We start from the raw sequence: 18,783 nt of genomic DNA, 5'->3' as shown, positions 1-18,783 counted from the left end.
TATGTTGCCTAGGCTGATCTTTAACTCCTAGGTTCAAGCCATCCTCCTGCCTCGGCCTCCTAAAATGCTGGGATTACAGGGATGAGCCACTGCGCCCGGCCAGGACGTTTAATATCATTGTCAAAATAACAGAAGGGCCACTCCAATACATCCTTATGGTGTGTTGAGACATTTATTTCTCCACATGCTTGGTCTCCTTTTTTATTTTTAGGGGATTAAAATTGTTTAATTTTTAATTATGTGGGCACATAGTAGGTGTATATATTTATGAGGATGGGGGATATTTTTTAAAAGCACAATTAACCAGCCGGGCGCGGTGGCTCACGCCTGTAATCCCAACACTTTGGGAGACCAAGACGGGCAGATCACGAGGTCAGGAGATCGAGACCATCCTGGCTAACACGGTGAAACCCCGTCTCCACCAAAAAAAAATACAAAAAAAAATAGCCGGGCGTGGTGGCGGGCGCCTGTAGTCCCAGCTACTCGGGAGGCTGAGGCAGGAAAATAGCGTGAACCCGGAAGGTGGAGCTTGCAGTGAGCCGAGATCACGCCACTGCCCTCCAGCCTGGGCGACAGAGCGAGATTCCGTCTCAAAAAAAAAAAAAAAAAAATCACAACCAAAAAATGAAATGTGTTTAATACAATCACACACAGAATATTTATGTCAACAACCCATATTAGTCAACAAACTCTCCTTTTTTTTTTTTTTTTTTTTTAATTTTCAGATGGAGTCTTTGTCGCCCAGGCTGGAGTGCAGTGGTGCGATCTCGGCTCACTGCAACCTCTGCCTCCCAGGCTCAAGCAATTCTCCTGCCTCAGGATCCTGAGTAGCTGGGATCATAGGCGCAACGCCACCATGCCTGGCTAATTTTTGTATTTTTAGTAGAGATGGGGTTTCACCATGTTGACCAGGCTGGTCTCAAACTCCTGATCTCAAGTGATCCACCCCCCTCGGCCTCCCAAAGTGCTGGAATTACAGGCGTGAGCCACCGTGCCCGGCCTTAACTCCCCTTCTTAAATTCATGTGTTTGTTGTCAAGGGCAACAGTTGGGTGTTTGGGAGCACTGAACAACAAATAGCGAATGAATGAGACCTGAGCTTGCGCCCACCATTCAAGGTCAGAAAGGAGCGTGGTAGTAGGTTCGCCTGCTCACTTGTTCATGTAACCTTTGCGGCAGAAATGTATTTGTCTGTTTACACCTCGCAAAACCTAGATCCATCCTTGACAAAGGGGCATTTTATGGTTTCAGGTATTTTAATAGCCATCGTTAGGGAAGGAGGCAAATCAGAATCCACCATCCAAAAAAAAAGTCTGGGACACACAAAAGAAAGGTGTCTGTCCTTGCAGAGGCTGGTCCACACCTTTGGCATCAGTCACTCATTCTAGGAGTTCCCAGGTCGTGCACCTCAGCCCTCACTGGGGACGAGCACAGAAGTGTCACCAAGTTTCAGCATCAGGGGCTGACGTCATTGTGGCAAGAGAGGAGCATGATGGTAGTCATTGCTACCAAATGAAAAAAAGCAAATAGCATTTCCACCATTAGGGATTTTTTCGTTTGGCTGGTTGTTTTTTAAAATTGCATTTGTTTTCCCGTGTTCACATTCTGCCTTAGGGTTAACGCTTTTTGCTCTGTATGGTGGGTTGGGAGGCACTGAGGAGTGATCAGAAGACCCCTGTCAGGCCGGGCGCAGTGGTTCACACCTGTAATCCCAGCAATTTGGGAGGCCGAGGCGGGTGGATCACCTGAGGTCAGGAGTTCAAGACCAGCTTTGGCCAACATGGGAAAACCCCGTCTCTACTAAAACTACAAAATTAGCTGGGTGCAGTTAATTACAGGTGGGCACCTGTAATCCCAGCTACTCAGGAGGCTGAGGCAGGAGAATTGCTTGAGCCGGGGAGATGGAAGTTGCAGTGAGCCAAGACCGCACCATTGCACTCCAGCCTGGGCAACAAAGCGAGACTGTCTCAAAAAAATAAAATACGATAAAATAAGAAGACCCCTGTCCTACAGGGACACTCACTGCTTTCCCAGTTCCTCTCTCTTGCTACATAAAGAAAGATCTGCAATTTCTACCCCTTCAGCTATCTTAGCTTCTGGCTGGAAAAGAGGGGAGTGAAATTAAGGAGAACCAGGAGATGGGTTTTTTGTTTGTTTGTTTGTTTTTTGAGACAGGGTCTCGCTTTGTCTCCCAGGTTGGAAGTACAGTAGTGTTATCTCAGCTCCCTGCAACCTCGCCCTCCTGGGCTCAAGCGATCCTCTCACTTCAGCCTTTCGAGCAGCTGGGACCAATGGCACGTGCCACCACGCCCGGCTAATTTTTTTATTTTTTGTAGAGACAGGAGTCTCGTTATGTTTCCCAGATTGGTCTCGAACTCCTGGGCTCAAGCAATCCTCCTGACTTAGCCTCTCAAAGCGCTGGGATTACAGGTATGAGCCACCACAACCAGCCAAGATCCTTGATAATATTAAAAATATTTAGTATATAAGGTATACCCAGGCAGTGATGAGAAGGGAGAGTCTCAGGGGTATCAACCTTGAAGGGTTAGGAGGACTGGAGGGTCCTGATGAGAGTTCAGGAAGCAGCAAGTGGCCCCAGACCAGTGCGTGCAGGTGACACATCTCGAGGGGGCTTCTGTTCTTGTTAGCATGGGGGATCGGGTTCTAATTCCCTCTGTTGTCTGGGCAGCTGGTCCCAGGGTGGCCAAGACTGTTCCCATCCCATATTCTTCAAGTATCTCACTTAAACACATTGAAAAGATTGGCCAGGTGCAGTGGCTCACGCTTGTAATCCTAGCACTTTGAGAGGCCAAGGCAGGAGACACCAGCCTGGCCAACATGGTGAAACCCCATCTCTACTAAAAATGCAAAAATTAGCCAGGCGTGGTGGTGCATGCCTGTAATCTCAGCTACTCAGGAGGCTGAGGCAGGAGAATCGCTTGAACCCGAGAGGCGGAGGTTGCATTGAGCCGAGGTCTTGCCACTGCACACGCCAGCCTGGGCAACACAGTGAGACTCTGTCTCAAAAAAAAAAAGAAAACCTCATAAATAGCTTTTGGAGATTTTATTACAGGCAGACCTGTAACAACCGCAAATGGACTTTTAAAACCTTGTGGGGAATGTTTCTCCTTCTAGGAATTCCTACTACAGATTTATTCAAATGCACATAGGCCAAGAGCTGGCAGATTTTTCTGGAAAGAGCCAGAGAGTAAATATTTTCAGCTTTGCGGACCATACCGTCTCTGTTGGGACTCTGCTATTGCAGCCATAGAAAATATGTAAATGGACAATATGTAAATATATGTAAATGATCAAGTGTGACTCTGTCAAAATAAAATGTTATTTATAATATGAGATGGTTTTGTTATTTACAAAAATGGGTGGCAGAATGTAGTTTTGCTAACGCCTGCTCTTAAGCCTAGCTTGACTTGTGAATGATTGGAAACAACAACTTAAGTGCCCTTTGTTTTTGTTTTTTTGGTTTTTTTTTTTTTGGACGAAGTCTCACTCTGTTGCCCAGGCCGAGGGCAGTGGTGCAATCTGAGCTCATTACAACCTTCACTTCCTGGGTTCAAGCGATTCTCCTGCCTCGGCCTCCCCAGTAGCTGGCACTACAGGCATGCCCCACCACGCCCAGCTAATTTTTGTATTTTTTGTACAGACAGGGTTTCACCATGTTGGCCAGACTGGTCTTGATCTCCTGACCTCAGGTGATCCACCCGCCTCGGCCTCCCAAAGTGCTGGGATTACAGCTGTGAGCCATCGTGCCCGGCCTTAAATGCCCTTTGAAAGTATTAGTAGCTGATTAAGTATAAGACTGTCTAACTAGAGGAAAAGATGCTCAAAAGCTGAGAAAATGAATGCAGAAATCTTTTTTGCTTTTTTGGAGACTGGATCTCACTGTGTTGCTCAGGCTGGAGTGCAGTGATGCGATCATAGTTCACTGTAGCTTCAAACTCCAGGGCTCAAGTGATCCTCCCGCCTCAGCCTCCTGAGTAGCTGAGACTACAGGCACACACCGCCATGCCTGCCTTGTTTTTTTTTTTTTTTTTTTTTTCCGTTTTTGGTAGAGACAGGCTCTAGCAATGGTCTTGAACTCCTGGACTCAAGTGATCTGCCTGCCTCGGCCTCCCAAAATCCTGGGATTACAGGCATGAGCCACCACACCTGCTCAAATTCTTAACTAAAAGAATTGACAACGGGAGCCAGGCGCGGTGGCTCATGCCTATAATCCCAGCACTTTGGGAGGCCAAGGCTGGCAGATCACTTGAGGTCAGGAATTTGGAGCCTGGCCAACATGGTGAAACCCCGTCTCTACTAAAAATACAAAAATTAGCTGTACGTGGTGGCAGGCGCCTGTAATCCTGGCTACTTGGGAGGCTGAGGCAGGAGAATCATGTGAACCCGGGAGGCAGAGGTTGCAGTGAGCCAAGATCACGCCACTGCACTCCAGCCTGGGCGACAGAGCGAACTCTGTCTCAAAAAAAAAAAAAAAAAAGAGACAAATACTGCATGATTCCACTCATTTGAGGTCCCTAGAGTCATCAAATTCATAAAGACAGAAAACAAAATGGTGGGTGCCAGGGAATGGAGAGGAGGTTGGGGAGTGAGTGTTTCATGGGGACAGAGTTTCAGTTTGGAAAGATGAGAAAGTTCTGGAGATGGATGGTGGTGATAGCTGCACAGCGATGTGAATGTGCTTAATGCTGCTGAACTGTACTTTTCTTTTTTTTTTTTTTTGAGACAGTCTCTCTCTGTTGCCAAGGCTGGAGTGCAGTGGTGTGATCTCGCGATCTCGGCTCCCTGCAACCTCCACCTACTGAGTTCAAGCAACTCTCCTGCCTCAGCCTCCTGAGTACCTGGGACTACAGGAGCGTGCCACCATGCCCGGCTAATTTTTGTAATTTTAGTAGAGACGGGGTTTCACCAGGTTGCCCAGGCTGGTCTCAAACTCCTGACCTCAAGTGATCCACCCGCCTCAGCCTCCTAAAGTGCTGGGATTACAGGTGTGAGCCACCACACCCGGCCTGAACTGTACACTTAAAATGGTTAAAATGACAAAATTTTTAGTTATATATATTTTGCCACAGTAGAAAAGAAATAAATGTTGTAAAAGGAACAGGACTGCAAGGCCTCTTGATGGGAAGACAGGGAAATAACTCGGCCCAGTACCTGCTAATGTTCTTGCAGTTCCTGTAGAACTTCATGCCCAGCTCTGGTTACCTTGGGCACCATAGTGGGTTAAGTCATGTCACCACAAAATTCACATCCATCTGGAGCCTCAGATGGGACCTTATTTGAAAACACGGTCTTTGCAGATGTCATTGGTTAAATATCTTGAGATGAAGTCAGCCTAGATTTAGGTCAGGTCCTAAATCCAATATCTGGTCAATATCTGGTGTCTTTATAAGACATAGGAGAGGGGTTAGTGGTGGTGGCTCATGCCTGTAATCCCAGCACTTTGGGAGGGCAAGACCAGAGGAGACAGGAGGTTTGAGGCCAGGAGTTCAAGACCAGCCTAGGCAACATATCGAGACCCTGTCTCTACAAAAATAAAAATTAGCCAGGTATGGTGGTGTGTACCTGTAGTACTAGCTACTCTAGAGGCGGAGTCGGGAGGATGTCTTGAGCCCGGGGAAGTCAAGGCTGCAGTGAACTATGATGGTGCCACTGCATTCCATCCTGGGCAACAGAGCAAGATCTTGTCTCAAAAATAAATAAATAAGGTTGTTGGTTAAAAAAAAAAAAAAAAGGCCGGGCTCTGTGGCTCACGCCTGTAATTCCAGCACTTTGGGAGGCCGAGGCGGGCAGATCACGAGATCAGGAAATCGAGACCATCCTGGCTAACACGGTGAAACCCCGTCTCTACTAAAAATACAAAAAAAATTAGCCGGGTGTGGAAGTCAGTGCCTGTAGTCCCAGCTACTCGGGAAGCTGAGGCAGGAGAATGGCGTGAACCCAGGAGGCGGAGCTTGCAGTGAGCAGAGATCGCGCCACTGCACTCCAGCCTGGATGACAGAGCAAGATTATCTCAAAAAAAAGGAGGCCGGGTGTGGTGGCTCACGCCTGTAACACCCAGTTCTTTGGGAGAGAGAGGTGGGTGGATTTTGAGGCCAGGAGTTTGAGGTCAGCCTGGCTAACATGGCAAAACCCTGTCTCTATTAAAAATAGAAAAATGAGCTGGGTGTGGTGGTGGGCGCCTGTACTCCAGGCTACTAGGGAGGCTGAGGCAGGAGAATCACTTGAACCCAGGAGGCAGAGGTTGCAGTGAGCTGAGATTGCACCATTGCACTCCAGCCTGGGTGATAGAGTCAGACTCTGTCTCAAAAAGAAATGAGAGAGAGAAAGAGAAACAGGAGAGGAACATTTGGGCACAAACAGAGGGGAGAAAGCCACAAGATGATGGAAGAGGCAGTGATTGGAGTGACGTGGCCACAATCCAGCGACCACCAGGGGCCACCAGAAGTTGGAAGAAGCAAGGAAGGAACCTTCCCCAGAGCCTTCGGGGGCAGCACGGCTCTGTTGACACCTTGATTTCAGACTTCTGGCATCCAGAACAGTGAAAGAATAAATTTTAGGGGGCTGGGCTTGGTGGCTGATGCCTGTAATTCCAACACTTTGGAAGGCCAGGGCGGGCGGATAATCTGAGGTCGGGAGTTTGAGACCAGCCTGACCAACATGGCGAAACCCTGTCTCTACTAAAAATACAAAAATTAGCCGGGCATGGTGTCACATGCCTATAATCCCAGCTACTCGGAAGGCTGAGGCAGAAGAATCGCTTGAGCCTGGGAGGCAGTGGTTGCAGTGACCCAAGATCGCCCCACTGCTCTCCAGCCTGGGCGACAGAGGGAGACTCTGTCTCAAAAAAAAAGAATAAATTCTTGTTGTTTTAAATCAGCAAATTGGTGATGATTTGTTATGGCAGCTCCCAAAAATCTAACACAGACAGGAAGCAGTGGGTGGGCGATGACATATTTCAGCTGCCTGTGGGGGCTGAGAAACACAGCACAAGATTTGGGAAAAGGGTCCACATCCGGTGGAGGAGACCTTTGCTTCCTTCCTTTTTTTTATTTTATCTTATTTTATTTATTTATTTTTTATTTTTTTATTTTTGACAAGGTCTCACTCTGTTGCCCAGGCTGGAGTACAGTGGCTCCATCATAGCTCACTACAGCCTCCAGCTCCTAGGTTCAAGGGATTCTCCCAGCTCAGCCTCCCTAGTAGCTGGGACCACAGCCATGCACCACCACACCCAGCTAGTTTTTTTATATATATATTATTTGTAGAGATGGGGTCTCCCTATGTTGCCTAGGCCACCACCCCGGTCCCTTTCTTCCTTAAGACAAGAGATAATGTTCAGAGCTTACTGGTGACTTTGACTTTTAAAAAAATCAAGGCACAAGGCCAGGGGCGGTGGCTCTCACCTGTAATCCCAGCACTCCGGGAGGCCAAAGTGGGAGGATCACTTGAGACCAGGAGTTCGAGACCAGCTTAGGCAAAATGGTAAAACCCTGTCTTTACCAAAAATACAAAAAATAAGCCAGGTGTGGTGGTGCATGCCTGTGGTCCCAGCTACTCTGGAGCCTGAGGCATGAGAATTGCTTGAACCTGGGAGGCAGAGGATGCAATGAGCTGAAATCATGCCACTGCACTCCAGCTTGGGTGACGCAGTGAGACCCTGTCTCAAAAAAAAAAAAAAAAGAAAAATCAAGGCAAGGTGTGGTGGCTCACACCTGTAATTCCAGCACTTTGGGAGGCCGAGGCAGGAGGATCCACTTGAGCCCAGAAGGTCAAGGCTGCAGTAAGCCATGATGGTACCACTGCACTCCAGCCTGGACAACAGAGTGAGACTCTGTCTAAAAGAAATAATAATAAAATAAAAATTCAAAATATTTTCAATGGAGAAGTCTGGATTTGAGGCTTCTCTTGAAAAATCCAGCCAGGCATGGTGGTTCATGCCTATAATCTCAGCACTTTGGGAGGCCGAGGCAGGTAGATCACTTGAAATCCGGAGTTCAAGACCAGCCTGACCAACATGGTGAAACCCTGTCTCTACTAAAATACAAAAATATGCGGGATGTGGTGGTGCATGCCTGTACTCCCAGCTACTCGGGAGGATGAGGCAGGAGAATTGCTTGAACCGGAGAGGCGGAGGTTGCAGTGAGCTGAGATTGCGCCACTGCACTCCAGCCTGGGCGACAAAGCGAGACTCTGTCTCAAAACAAGGGAGAGAGAGAGAAAAAGAGAGGCAGGAGAGGAACGTTTAGACACAGACAGAAGGGAAAAGGCCACGAGACATCGGAAGAGGCAGTGATTGGAGCGACCACTGCCTCTTATCTCAGCATGCACTATGCAGTTATTATTACTATAATAGGATAAAAAGACCAAGAAGAAAAAAAAGATCTATCTTTTTTATTATTATTATTATTATTTTATTTCATTTTTGAGAGGGAGTCTTGCTCTGTCGTCCAGGCTGGAGTGCAATGGCGTGATCTCCAGCTCACTGCAACCTCCGCCTCCCGAGTTTAAGCAATTCTCCTGTCTCAGCCTCCCGGGTAGCTGGGATTACAGGCATGTGCCACCACGCCCGATTAATTGTATTTTTAGTAGAGATGGGGTTTCACCATGTTGGCCAGGCTGGTCTCAAACTCCTGACCTCAGGTGATCCACCCGCTTCGGCCTCCCAAAATTCTGGGATGACAGGTGTGAGTCACCATGCCCGGCCTATTATTCTTATTATTTTTCATAGAGACGGTGTTTCACCATGTTGGCCAGGCCGGTCTCAAACTCCTGGACTCAAGCCATTCACCCATCTTAGCCTCCTAAAGAGCTGGAATTACAGGCATGAGTACATTGATTATACTCCTGGCCTTACAATTGTTTTTAAAGGGTGACCGGAGCCGGGGCCCAAGCTGAATTACAAGTGCTGTCCTCAGCTGAGGCCTCTGCATTCTTGGGTGGGTTTTCTTGCTGTCTCAGCAGACGCTCCCTGCTGCGCCTGGCGGGAAGGGGGTTGGGGGCGGGGGGGACACTGGGAACCAGGATCTCCACTTGGACCAGAGCAAATGAGAGAATTTTGGGAAGGAAAAACAAAACAAAACAAAACAAAAAAAAACAGCTCTGACCTGAAACTTAGCCAGGTCCTCGGGGTTCATGGAAAACAACCCACCCAGCACAGGAATTCTCTTTCCAGGCTGTGTTCAGACTTTTTTCTGTGCTTCTCTTTCAGAAGATCTGGGAGAGTTGGTGTATACATTTATTGAAGCCTTTACTTCATGCCAGGTGCTAGAATGATCTAGAATCTTCACTCCCATGCTTAGAGGTAGGTGCTATTGTCATGTCCACTTTACAATTGAGGCTTGGCCGGGTGCTGTGGCTCACGCCTGTCATCCCAGCACTTTGGGAGGCTGAGGTGGGCGGTTCACCTGAGGTCAGGAGATCCAGATCAGCCTGGCCAACGTGGCAAAACCCCGTCTCTACAAAAAATACAAAAATTAGCCGGGCACAGTGGTGCACGCCTGTAATTCCAGCTACTCGAGAGGCTGAGGCAAGAGAATTGATTCACCTTGAGAGGTGGATGTTGCAGTGAGCCAAGATTGCACCACTGCACTCCAGCCTGGGCAGTAGAGCAAGACTCTGTCTCAAAAAACAAAAAACAGACGAGGCTCATTGCCTGGAACAGAGGAGCCCAGATTTGAAGATGGGTCTCCTGACTCCAAGGTCAGTGATTCTTTCTGATGGGTGACATCTGCTCACTCACTAATTCATTCAACTTCCCATTCAATAAGCATCCATTGAGCACCTAGTGTATGCCAATTGTGATGCCAAAAAAGACAGATGTAGTCCCTGCCATCCTGAATTCAAATCTTTTTTTAATTTTTAACTTTTTTTTTCTTTTTATTTAGGCAGGGTCTCAGTCTGTTACTGAGGCTGGAATGCAGTGGCGTGATCTTGGCTCACTACAGTCTCAACCTCCCCAGGCGCAAGCAGTCCACCCACCTCAGCCTCCTGAATAGCTGGGACTACAGGCATGCGCCCCCATGACCAGCTAACTTTTTTTTTTTTTTTTTTTTTGAGAAGGAGTCTCGCTCTGTTGCCCAGGCTGGAGTGCAGTGGGAGCACTGCACTTTGGGAGTGCCTGACCCATGACTAGCTAAGTTTTAGATTTTTTGTAGAGATGGGGTTTCACCATGTTGCCCAGGCTAGTCTCAAACTCCTGGGCTTCAGTGATCATCCTGCCTTGACATCCCAAAGTGCTGGGATTACAGGTGTGCACCACTGGGCACTGGCCTATTATTATTATTATTTTAAGCAATCTGAGTCCTTTCTACATTGGTTTGTTCACTGTGTGTCTTCAGTGTTTGGTATGTTAACAGGAGCTCAATAAAGACCCACAGAGTCTTTGCTAAAGCCTCAATGAAATGAGCAAATCCTGATGTCTGGAGTCTGGATACCTGGGCCTCTGTCCCAGCTCTGTGTCTCAGTAGCTGTGGGACCTTGGGCTCATTGCTGGGCCTCAGTATGTTTTAGTCTTATCTGTAAAATTGGTTCAAGAAGTGTTTTCACACAAGGACACGAAGAAATCAGAATCCTCATACACTGCTGGTGGGAATGTCAGCTGGGGCAGCAGCTTTGGAAAACAGTCTGAGAGCTTCTCAAGAGGTTACACATAGGGCCGGGTGCAGTGGCTTATGCCGTAATCCCAGCACTTTGGAAGGCCAAAGTGGGTGGATCACCTGAGGTCAAGAGTTCGAGACCAGCCTGGCCAACATGGTGAAACCCTGTCTCTACTAAAAATACAAAAAATTAGCCGGGCGTGGTGGTGAGCACCTGTAATCCCAGCTCCTCGGGAGACTGAGGCAGGAGAATTGCTTGAACCTAGGAGGCAGCGGTTGCAGTGAGGCAAGATCGTGCCACTGCACTCCAGCCTGGATTACAGATAAGGCTGGGTACAGTGGCTTATGCTTGTAATCCCAGCATTTTGGGAGACCGAGGCAGGAGGATCACATGAGTCCAGGAGTTCAAGACCAATGAGAATCCACCTTTACAGGAAAAAAAAAAAAAGGTTAAAAGTGGAATTACCCTATGACCCAGCAATTCCACTCCTAGGTATATACGTACCCAAGAGAAATGAAATCATATGTCCATGCAAAAATATGTAACTCAAATGTTCGTAAGAGCACTGCTAACAATAGGCCATAGGGGCCATCCACTGATAAACGGATAAACAAAATGTGGTCTATCCATACAATGGAATATTACCCAGCCTTTAAAAGGAATTAATGACAGCCAGGCATGATGGCTCACGCCTGTAATCCCAGCCCTTTGGGAGGCCAAGGAGGGTGGATCACCTGAGGTCAGGTGTTCAAGACCAGCCTGGCCAACATGGTGAAACTCCTTCTCTACTAAAAACACAAAAATTAGCCAGGCGTGGTGGTGCATGCCTCTAGTCCCAGCTACTCAGGAGGCTGAGGCAGGAGAATCGCTTGAACCCAGGAGACGGAGGTTGCAGTGGGCTGAGACAGCGCCACTGCCCTCCAGCCTGGGCGACAGAGCAAGACTCTGTCTCAAAAAAAAAAAAGGAATGAATGTCCAGACATGGTGGCTCACGCCTGTAATCCCAGCACTTTGGGAGACTGAGGTAGGAGGATCGTTTGAGCCTAAGAGTTCAAGACAAGCCTGGGCAACATGGGAGATTCCATCTTAATTTTAAAAATTAAAACAAAATTTGAAGGAATGATACAGTCACACAGGCTACAGATGAATCTTACAAACTTTAAGCAATGTGAAATAAGCCAGACACGAAATGACAGATGTATGATTGCACTCATGTAACAGTCCAGACTAGTAGATTCGTAGCTGCTTAGGGGTGAGGCGGCAGGGACAAGGGGATAGGGGAATGATAGCTAAAGGCTGTGGGGCTGCTTTTTGAGGAGATGAAACAGTGTTCCAAAATAGGCTGGGTGATGGTTGTACAATTCTGAATATAGGAAAAACCATTGAATGGTACACTTTCGAGGGGTGAATTCTATACTGTGTAGACTATATCTCAGTAAAGCCGTTTTTAACAAAAAGAAAGAAAAGTTTTTTCCTCTAGGCTGAGAGTGAGGAGAAGCTGCAAGCCAAACCTTGGCCCAAAGCCAGTCGTCCATCCACAAGGCTGAGTGTGCAGCCCAGGGGCTCAACCTTAAATTAAGAGTAAACCTGGCTGGGCGCGGCGGCTCATGCCTATAATCCCAGCACTTTGCGAGGCCAAGGTGGGCGGATCACCTGAGGTCTGGAGTTCGCGACCAGCCTGACCAAGATGGAGAAACCACGTCTCTACTAAAAAAAAATACAAAATTAGTAGGGCATGGTGGTGCATGCCTGTAATCCCAGCTACTCAGGAGGCTGAGGCAGGAGAATCGCTTGAATCCAGGAGACAGAGGTTGCAGTGAGCCGAGATTGAGCCATTGCACTCCAGCCTGGGCAACAAGAGCGAAACTCCGTCTCAAAAAAAAAAAAAAAAAAAGAGTAAACCTGGGGGCCGAGCACAGTGGCTCATGCCTGTAATCCCAGCACTTTGGGAGGCCGAGTCGGGTGGATCACTTGAGGTCAGGAGTTCGAGACCAGTCTGGCCAACATGGTGAAACCTTGTCTCTATTAAAAATACAAAAAAATTAGCTGGGGGTGGTGGCACGCACCTGTAATCCCAGCTACTCAGGAGGTTGAGGTGAGGCACGAGAATCTCTTGAGCCCAGGAGGCAGAGGTTGCCGTGAGCCGAGATTGTGCTACTGCACTCCAGCCTGAGCAACAAGAGCAACATTCCGTCTAAATAAAAAAAAAAGAGTAGACCTGGGCCAGATGTATTGGAGGCAATAGGATTGTTTCAGGCCAGGAGTTCAAGACCAGTGTGGGCAACATAGCAAGACCGCATCTCTACAAAAAAAAATTTTAATTACTAGGTCAGGTGATGGACACCTGTAGTCCCAGCTACTCAGGAGGCTGAGGCAGGAGGATCACTTGAACCCAGGATTTCAAGGCTACAGTGAGCTATGATCATACCACTGCATCCAGCCTGGGCAACAGAGCAAACCCCAAATAAATTATTTTTAGAAAGAGTAAACTTGGGCCAGGTGCAGTGGTTCACGTTTGTAATCCCAGCATTTTGGGAGGCCAAGGTAGATGGGTCACTCGAGGTCAGGAGTTTGAGACCAGCCTGGCCAACATGGTGAAACCCCGTCTCTACTAAAAATACAAAAATTAGCCACTGAGCCTGGTGGCACATGCCTGTAATCCCAGCTACGCAGGAGGCTGAGGCATGAGAATCGCTTGAACCCAGGAGGCGGAGCTTGCAGTAAGCCGGGATCGCGCCACAGCACTCCAGCCAGGGTGACAGAGCGAGACTCCGTCTCAAAAAAAAAAAAACAAAAAAAACCAGTAAACTTGAAAAACAGGAGAGAAAAGATGCCGGAAGGAGCCCATTGCCCAGGGTGCAGCAGGAAGGTTGAGGTCAGATCCTCCCAGCAACCAAAGCGAACCATCACCCAACTGGAAACCATTTCCTTTGTGGCCATGAAACGATGGGCTACAACTTTCTTTTGTGGTTCAAAACCACAGAGAAGCTTCCTATTGTGGGATTCACCACCACCACCACAGCAGAAGTTTTTTCTCATGGGTTCTGGGAGCAAATACAGTGGCTTCTGAAACTGAGGTCTGGCTCTACTTCCTTGAAGACCTCTCCTTTCCTTTCTCTGCATGACAGTGCTCCCCGGAGACTCTCTTCTTTCCCCATGACACCTTTTGTACCCTGGGGCGGCCTTGTGTTAGTTTGGGTTCCCTGGAAGCCACTACTGAAACAAGGATTTAGTACAAGTACTTTGTCTGAGAGGTGGTGATGCCAGGAAGCACCAGTTGGGAAGAGGGGACGTATATGAGTTTGCTAAGGCTGTCATGACCAAGCACCACAGACAGGGAAGCTTATAAAACAGGGCATCTCACAGTTCCGGAGGGTGTATGTCCAAGAATAAGGTGTCAGCAGGGTTGATTCTTTCTGAGGTCTCTCTCCTTGGCTTAGAGCCAGTTGCCTTGTTTCTGTGTCTTCACATAGTCTTTCTTTAATGCCTGTCTCTGTGTCCATATCACCTCATCTTTTCTTTTTTTTTCTTTTTTTTGAGACAGAGTCTTCCTCTGTCCCCCAGGCTGGACTGCAGTGGCACAATCTCAGCTCACTGCAACCTCCACCTCCCAGGTTCAAGCAATTCTCATGCCTCAGCCTCCCGAATAGCTGTGATTACAGGCATGCGCCACCACACCCAGCTAATTTTTGTATTTTTAGTAGATACAGGGTTTCACTACGTTGGCCAGACTGGTCTTGAACTCTTGACTTCAAATGATCCACCTGCCTCAGCTTCCCAAAGTGCTGGGATTACAGGCATGAGCCACTGCACCCAGCCCATACCTCCTCATTTTATAAGGATAGTGGTCATTTGGATTAGGGTCCATCCTAATGACCTTGTTTTAATTTGTTCTTTATTTTTTCAATTTATTTTTATTTTGAGGGGATGGAGTCTTGTTCTATCACCCAGGCTGGAGTACAGTGGCCTGATCACAGCTCACTGCAACATGGAGCTCCTGGAATTTGGCGATCCTCCCACCTCAGCCTCCTGAATAGCTGGGACTACAGGCTGATTTTTAATTTTTTTTTTTTTTTTTTTTTGGAGACGAGGTTTCTTTTTGCTTTTTTTTTTTTTTTTTTTGAGACAGAGTCTTGTTCTGTTGCCCAGGCTGTTGTATGTAGTGCAGCAGTGTGAACACGGCTCACTGCAGCCTTTATCTCCTAGGGTCAACGAATGTGGAGCCTCAGCACTAACTTCCCCTCCTCTGTGTTCCTTGGAGATTTCTCTTACTTTTTTGTGAACTTAGCTGATAACTTAAAAGCATGTTTGCTGTATTTCATTCAGCGTTTTTGTTGCTATTGTCTTTTACTCTGTCACCCAGGCTGGAGGGCAGGGGCACAATCATAGCTCACTGCAGCCTCAAATTCCTGGGCTCAAGCAATCCTCCCTCGTCAGCCTCCCAAGTAGCAGGGACCACAGATATACGCCACTACACCTGGCTAATTGTTAATTTTTTTATAGACAGGGTCTCACTGTGTTGCCCAGGCTGGTCTCAAACTCCTGACCTCAAGCCATTCCTCTCGCCTCACCCTCTGGAGGCACTGGGATCACAGGTGTGAGCCACCACATTCAGCCTTGCCCAGCTCATGTACATGTACAGGTTTTTTGTGGTTTTTACTTGTTTGTTTGTTTTTGAGACAGAGTCTCGCTTTGTTGCCCAGGCTGGAGTGCAGTAGCACCATCTCAGCTCGGTACAACCTCCACCTTTCAGGTTCAATTCAAATGAATTCTGAATGTGCAGGACTGGGCAGGGCATTCACGCACAATCTAGAAATTTCATGCACAATCTGGAAGAGTTAGGGAGAGAAGGGGAGGAGAGATGAGGAGGCACGTGGAAACTGGAAGATTCAGCGATTAACAATTGCCTGGCTGGGCGTGGAGGCTCACACCTGTAATCCCAGCACTTTGGGAGGCCGAGGCGGGCGGATCACCTGAGGTCGGGAGTTCAAGACCAGCCTGACCAACAGGGAGAAATCCCATCTCTACTAAAATACAAAATTATCCGAGTGTGGTGGCACATGCCTGTAATCCCAGCTACTCGGGAGGCTGAGGCAGGAGAATCGCTTGAATGCAGGAGAATCGCTTGAACCCAGGAGAATTGCTTGAACCCAGGAGGCGGAGGTTGCAGCGAGCAGAGATCATGCCATTGCACTCCACCCTGGGCAACAAGAGCAAAACTCCATCTCAAAAAAAACACAAAAAAACAAAAAACAAAAAACAATTGCCCATGCCTCCCTCGGAATACTTTCTGCTTCTCTCAATCATTCACTCAGAAAGCACTTACTGAGTACCTACTATGTGCCAGGCTGTGTGCAGGGCACTAGGGATAGAGTGATGTACAAGAAACCACATAGCCAGCTGGGTGCAGTGGCTCACGCCTGTAATCCCAGCACTGTAGGAGGCTGAGGCAGGAGGATCACTTGAGGCCAGGAGTTTGAAACCAGCCTGGGCAACATAGCTAGACTCTGGCCTCTACAAAAAAATTACAAATAATAAAATTAGCCAGATGTGGTGGCACGCCTATGGTCCCAGATGCTTGGGAGGTTGAGGCAAGAGGATTGCTTGAGCCTAGGAATTCGAGACCAGCCTGGGCAACATAGCAAGACACCATCTCTACAAAAATAAAAATAAATTAGCTGGTCATGGTGGTATGCGTCTGTAGTCCCAGCTACTTGGAAGGCTGAGGCAGGCAGATCTCTTGAGGTCAGGAGTTCGAGACCAGCCTGGCCAACAATGTAAAACCCCGTGTCTACTAAAAATACAAAAATTAGCTGGGAGTGGTGGTGCACGCCTGTAATCCCACCTACTAGGGAGGCTAAGGCAGGAGAATCGCTTGAACCTGAGAGACAGGTTACGGCTAGCCAAGATCATGCCACTGCACTCCAGCCTGGGCTACAGAGTGAGACTCTGTCTCAAAAAAAAAAAAAGAAAGAAAGAAAACTTTGCAAAGTGGGCTGGCTGCAGGTTGCACAATGGGTCACCCCTATTGTCTCAGCAGGGATGACTGGGATAAATAACCCCATCCCTAGAATCTCACGGACCCATTCCCCCTGCAAATGTCTCTCTCTAGATATAAATACAGTAAAATTTCCTCCCGGAGAGGTGGACAGTTCTATGAATTTTAACACATGTCCAGATTCATGGAACCACCAGGGCCATCAGGCAGAGCTGCCGCATCCCCCCGAAGCTCCCTGGCGCTGCCCCTCTGTCATCAGCCCCTCCCCCGAGCCCCAGGCAGGCCCTCATCTGTCTGCTATCTCACACTGTACTTTTGTCTTTTTGAGAATGTTATATAACTGGAATCATACACTATGTGGCCTTTTCAGTCTGGCCTCTTTCAGGCAGCATAATGCATTTGAGATTCATCCAAGTACTTGCCTATCTCAATAATTTGCTCATTTTTGTTGCTGAAGAATATTCCATTGTAGGGAAAGACCCTGGTTTGTTTTACATTCACCCACTGAGGGACAACTCCATTGTTTTAAGCCACGGGTGATGATGAATAAAGCTGCTATCGACATTCATGCACAGCCTTTTCTTCTATTTTACTTTTTATTTTTTGAGAGACAGGGTCTCGCTCTGTCACCCAGGCTGGAGGGCAGTTGACGTGATCATAGCTCACTGCAGCCTTGAACTCCAGGCTCAAGTGATCCTCCTCCCTTAGCCTCCCAAAGCGCTAGGATTACAGGCGTGAAGCACTACACTGAGGCTTTTAAATTATTAGTTTATTTTTTAGAGATGAGGTCTTGCTATGTTCCCCAGGTTGGAGTGCAGTGGTGCAATCATAGATCACTGTAACCTTGAACTCTCAGCCTCAAGTGATCCTCCCACTTCAGTCTCCCAAGTAGCCATGCCCAGCTCATGCACAGGTTTTTTCGCTTGTTTGTTGAGACAGAGTCTTGCTCTGTCACCCAGGCTGGAGTGCAGTGGCACCATCTCAGCTCACTACAACCTCCGCCTCTCAGGTTCAAGCTATTCTGGTGCCTCTAGCCTCCTGAGTAGCTGAGACTACAGGCACCCACCACCATGCCCAGCTAATTTTTGTATTGTTAGTAGAGATAGGGTTTCACCATGTTGGCCAGGCTGGTCTCCAACGCCTGGACTCAAGAGATCTACCCACCGCAGCCTCCCAAAGTGTTGGGATTACAGGTGTGAGCCATCATTCCTGGCCGTATACAGGTTGTTATGTGAATATCCATTTTCATTTCTCTTAGGTCACTACCCAGGAGTGGGGTTGCTGGGTCATACAGTGCTTGCATGGTGAGCGTTTTAAGAACCACCATTTTCCAAAGTAGCTGCACCATTTTGCATCCCCGCTAGCAGCATATGAGGGTCCAGTTTCCCTGCATCTTCCTCACCACTTGGTGTTGTTGGCATTTTTCATTTAGCCATTCTAATACCTGTGAGCAACAGTCTATTAAAGCTGGTGTTGTGAGCTGAGGTGCAGGATTTGAACTCAAGTGTCTGGGTGTCTAACTACTGTGTGATGTCACCTCCTTTTCTTTGCAGAGTTACTGGGCTAAGAAAATGTGGTCCGTTGGCCGGGCATGGTGGCTCGCGCCTATAATCCCAGCACTTTGGGAGGCCGAGGTGGGCGGATTACCTGACGTCAGGAGTTGGAGACCAGCCTGGCCAACATGGTGAAACCCCATCACTACTAAAAATACAAAAATTAACCGGGAGTGGTGGCACATGCCTGTAATCCCAACTACCTGGGAGGCTGAGGCAGGAGAATTGCTTGAGCCCAGGAGACAGAGGTTGCAGTGAATCAAGATCATGCCATTGCACTCCAGCCTGGCCGACAGGGCAAGATTCTGTCAGAGAGAGAGAGAGAGAGAGAGAGAGAGAGAAAGGAAAGAACGAAGGAAGGAAGGAAGGAAAATGTGGTCCATCTAAAAGACGGAGCTTTATCAAAGTCATTGCCACCTGCTCTGAAAGGTTATGCTAAGAAGGAAATACAGGCCAGGCACAGTGGCTCACACCTGTAATCCCAGCACTTCGGGAGGCTGAGGCGGGCAGATCACATGGTCAAGAGATCAAGATCATCCTGGCCAACATGGTGAAACTCTGTCTCAAATAAATAAATAAATAAATAAAATAACCTCCATCTTTTGGTGGCCCCTTT

The 18,783-nt window shown here is 47.9% G+C and overlaps 1 long non-coding RNA gene across 1 annotated transcript in view; it reads left to right on the top strand.

Annotated features, from left to right (window-relative positions):
* LOC129051877 (uncharacterized) overlaps positions 1 to 18,783 on the top strand; it is a 21,203-nt gene extending 2,420 nt beyond the window's left edge. The window contains exons 2-3 of the long non-coding RNA XR_008516402.2: positions 9,229 to 9,321; positions 18,168 to 18,783. This is a non-coding gene — a long non-coding RNA (uncharacterized LOC129051877). The remainder of the gene's footprint in view (positions 1 to 9,228; positions 9,322 to 18,167) is intronic.

This window comes from Pongo abelii, chromosome 20 (genome assembly GCF_028885655.2).
Source record: "Pongo abelii isolate AG06213 chromosome 20, NHGRI_mPonAbe1-v2.0_pri, whole genome shotgun sequence".
Classification (NCBI taxonomy): domain Eukaryota; kingdom Metazoa; phylum Chordata; class Mammalia; order Primates; family Hominidae; genus Pongo; species Pongo abelii.
The sequence above is the reverse complement of the archived record's forward strand: the minus strand, read 5'-3'. Positions and strand labels throughout refer to the sequence as shown.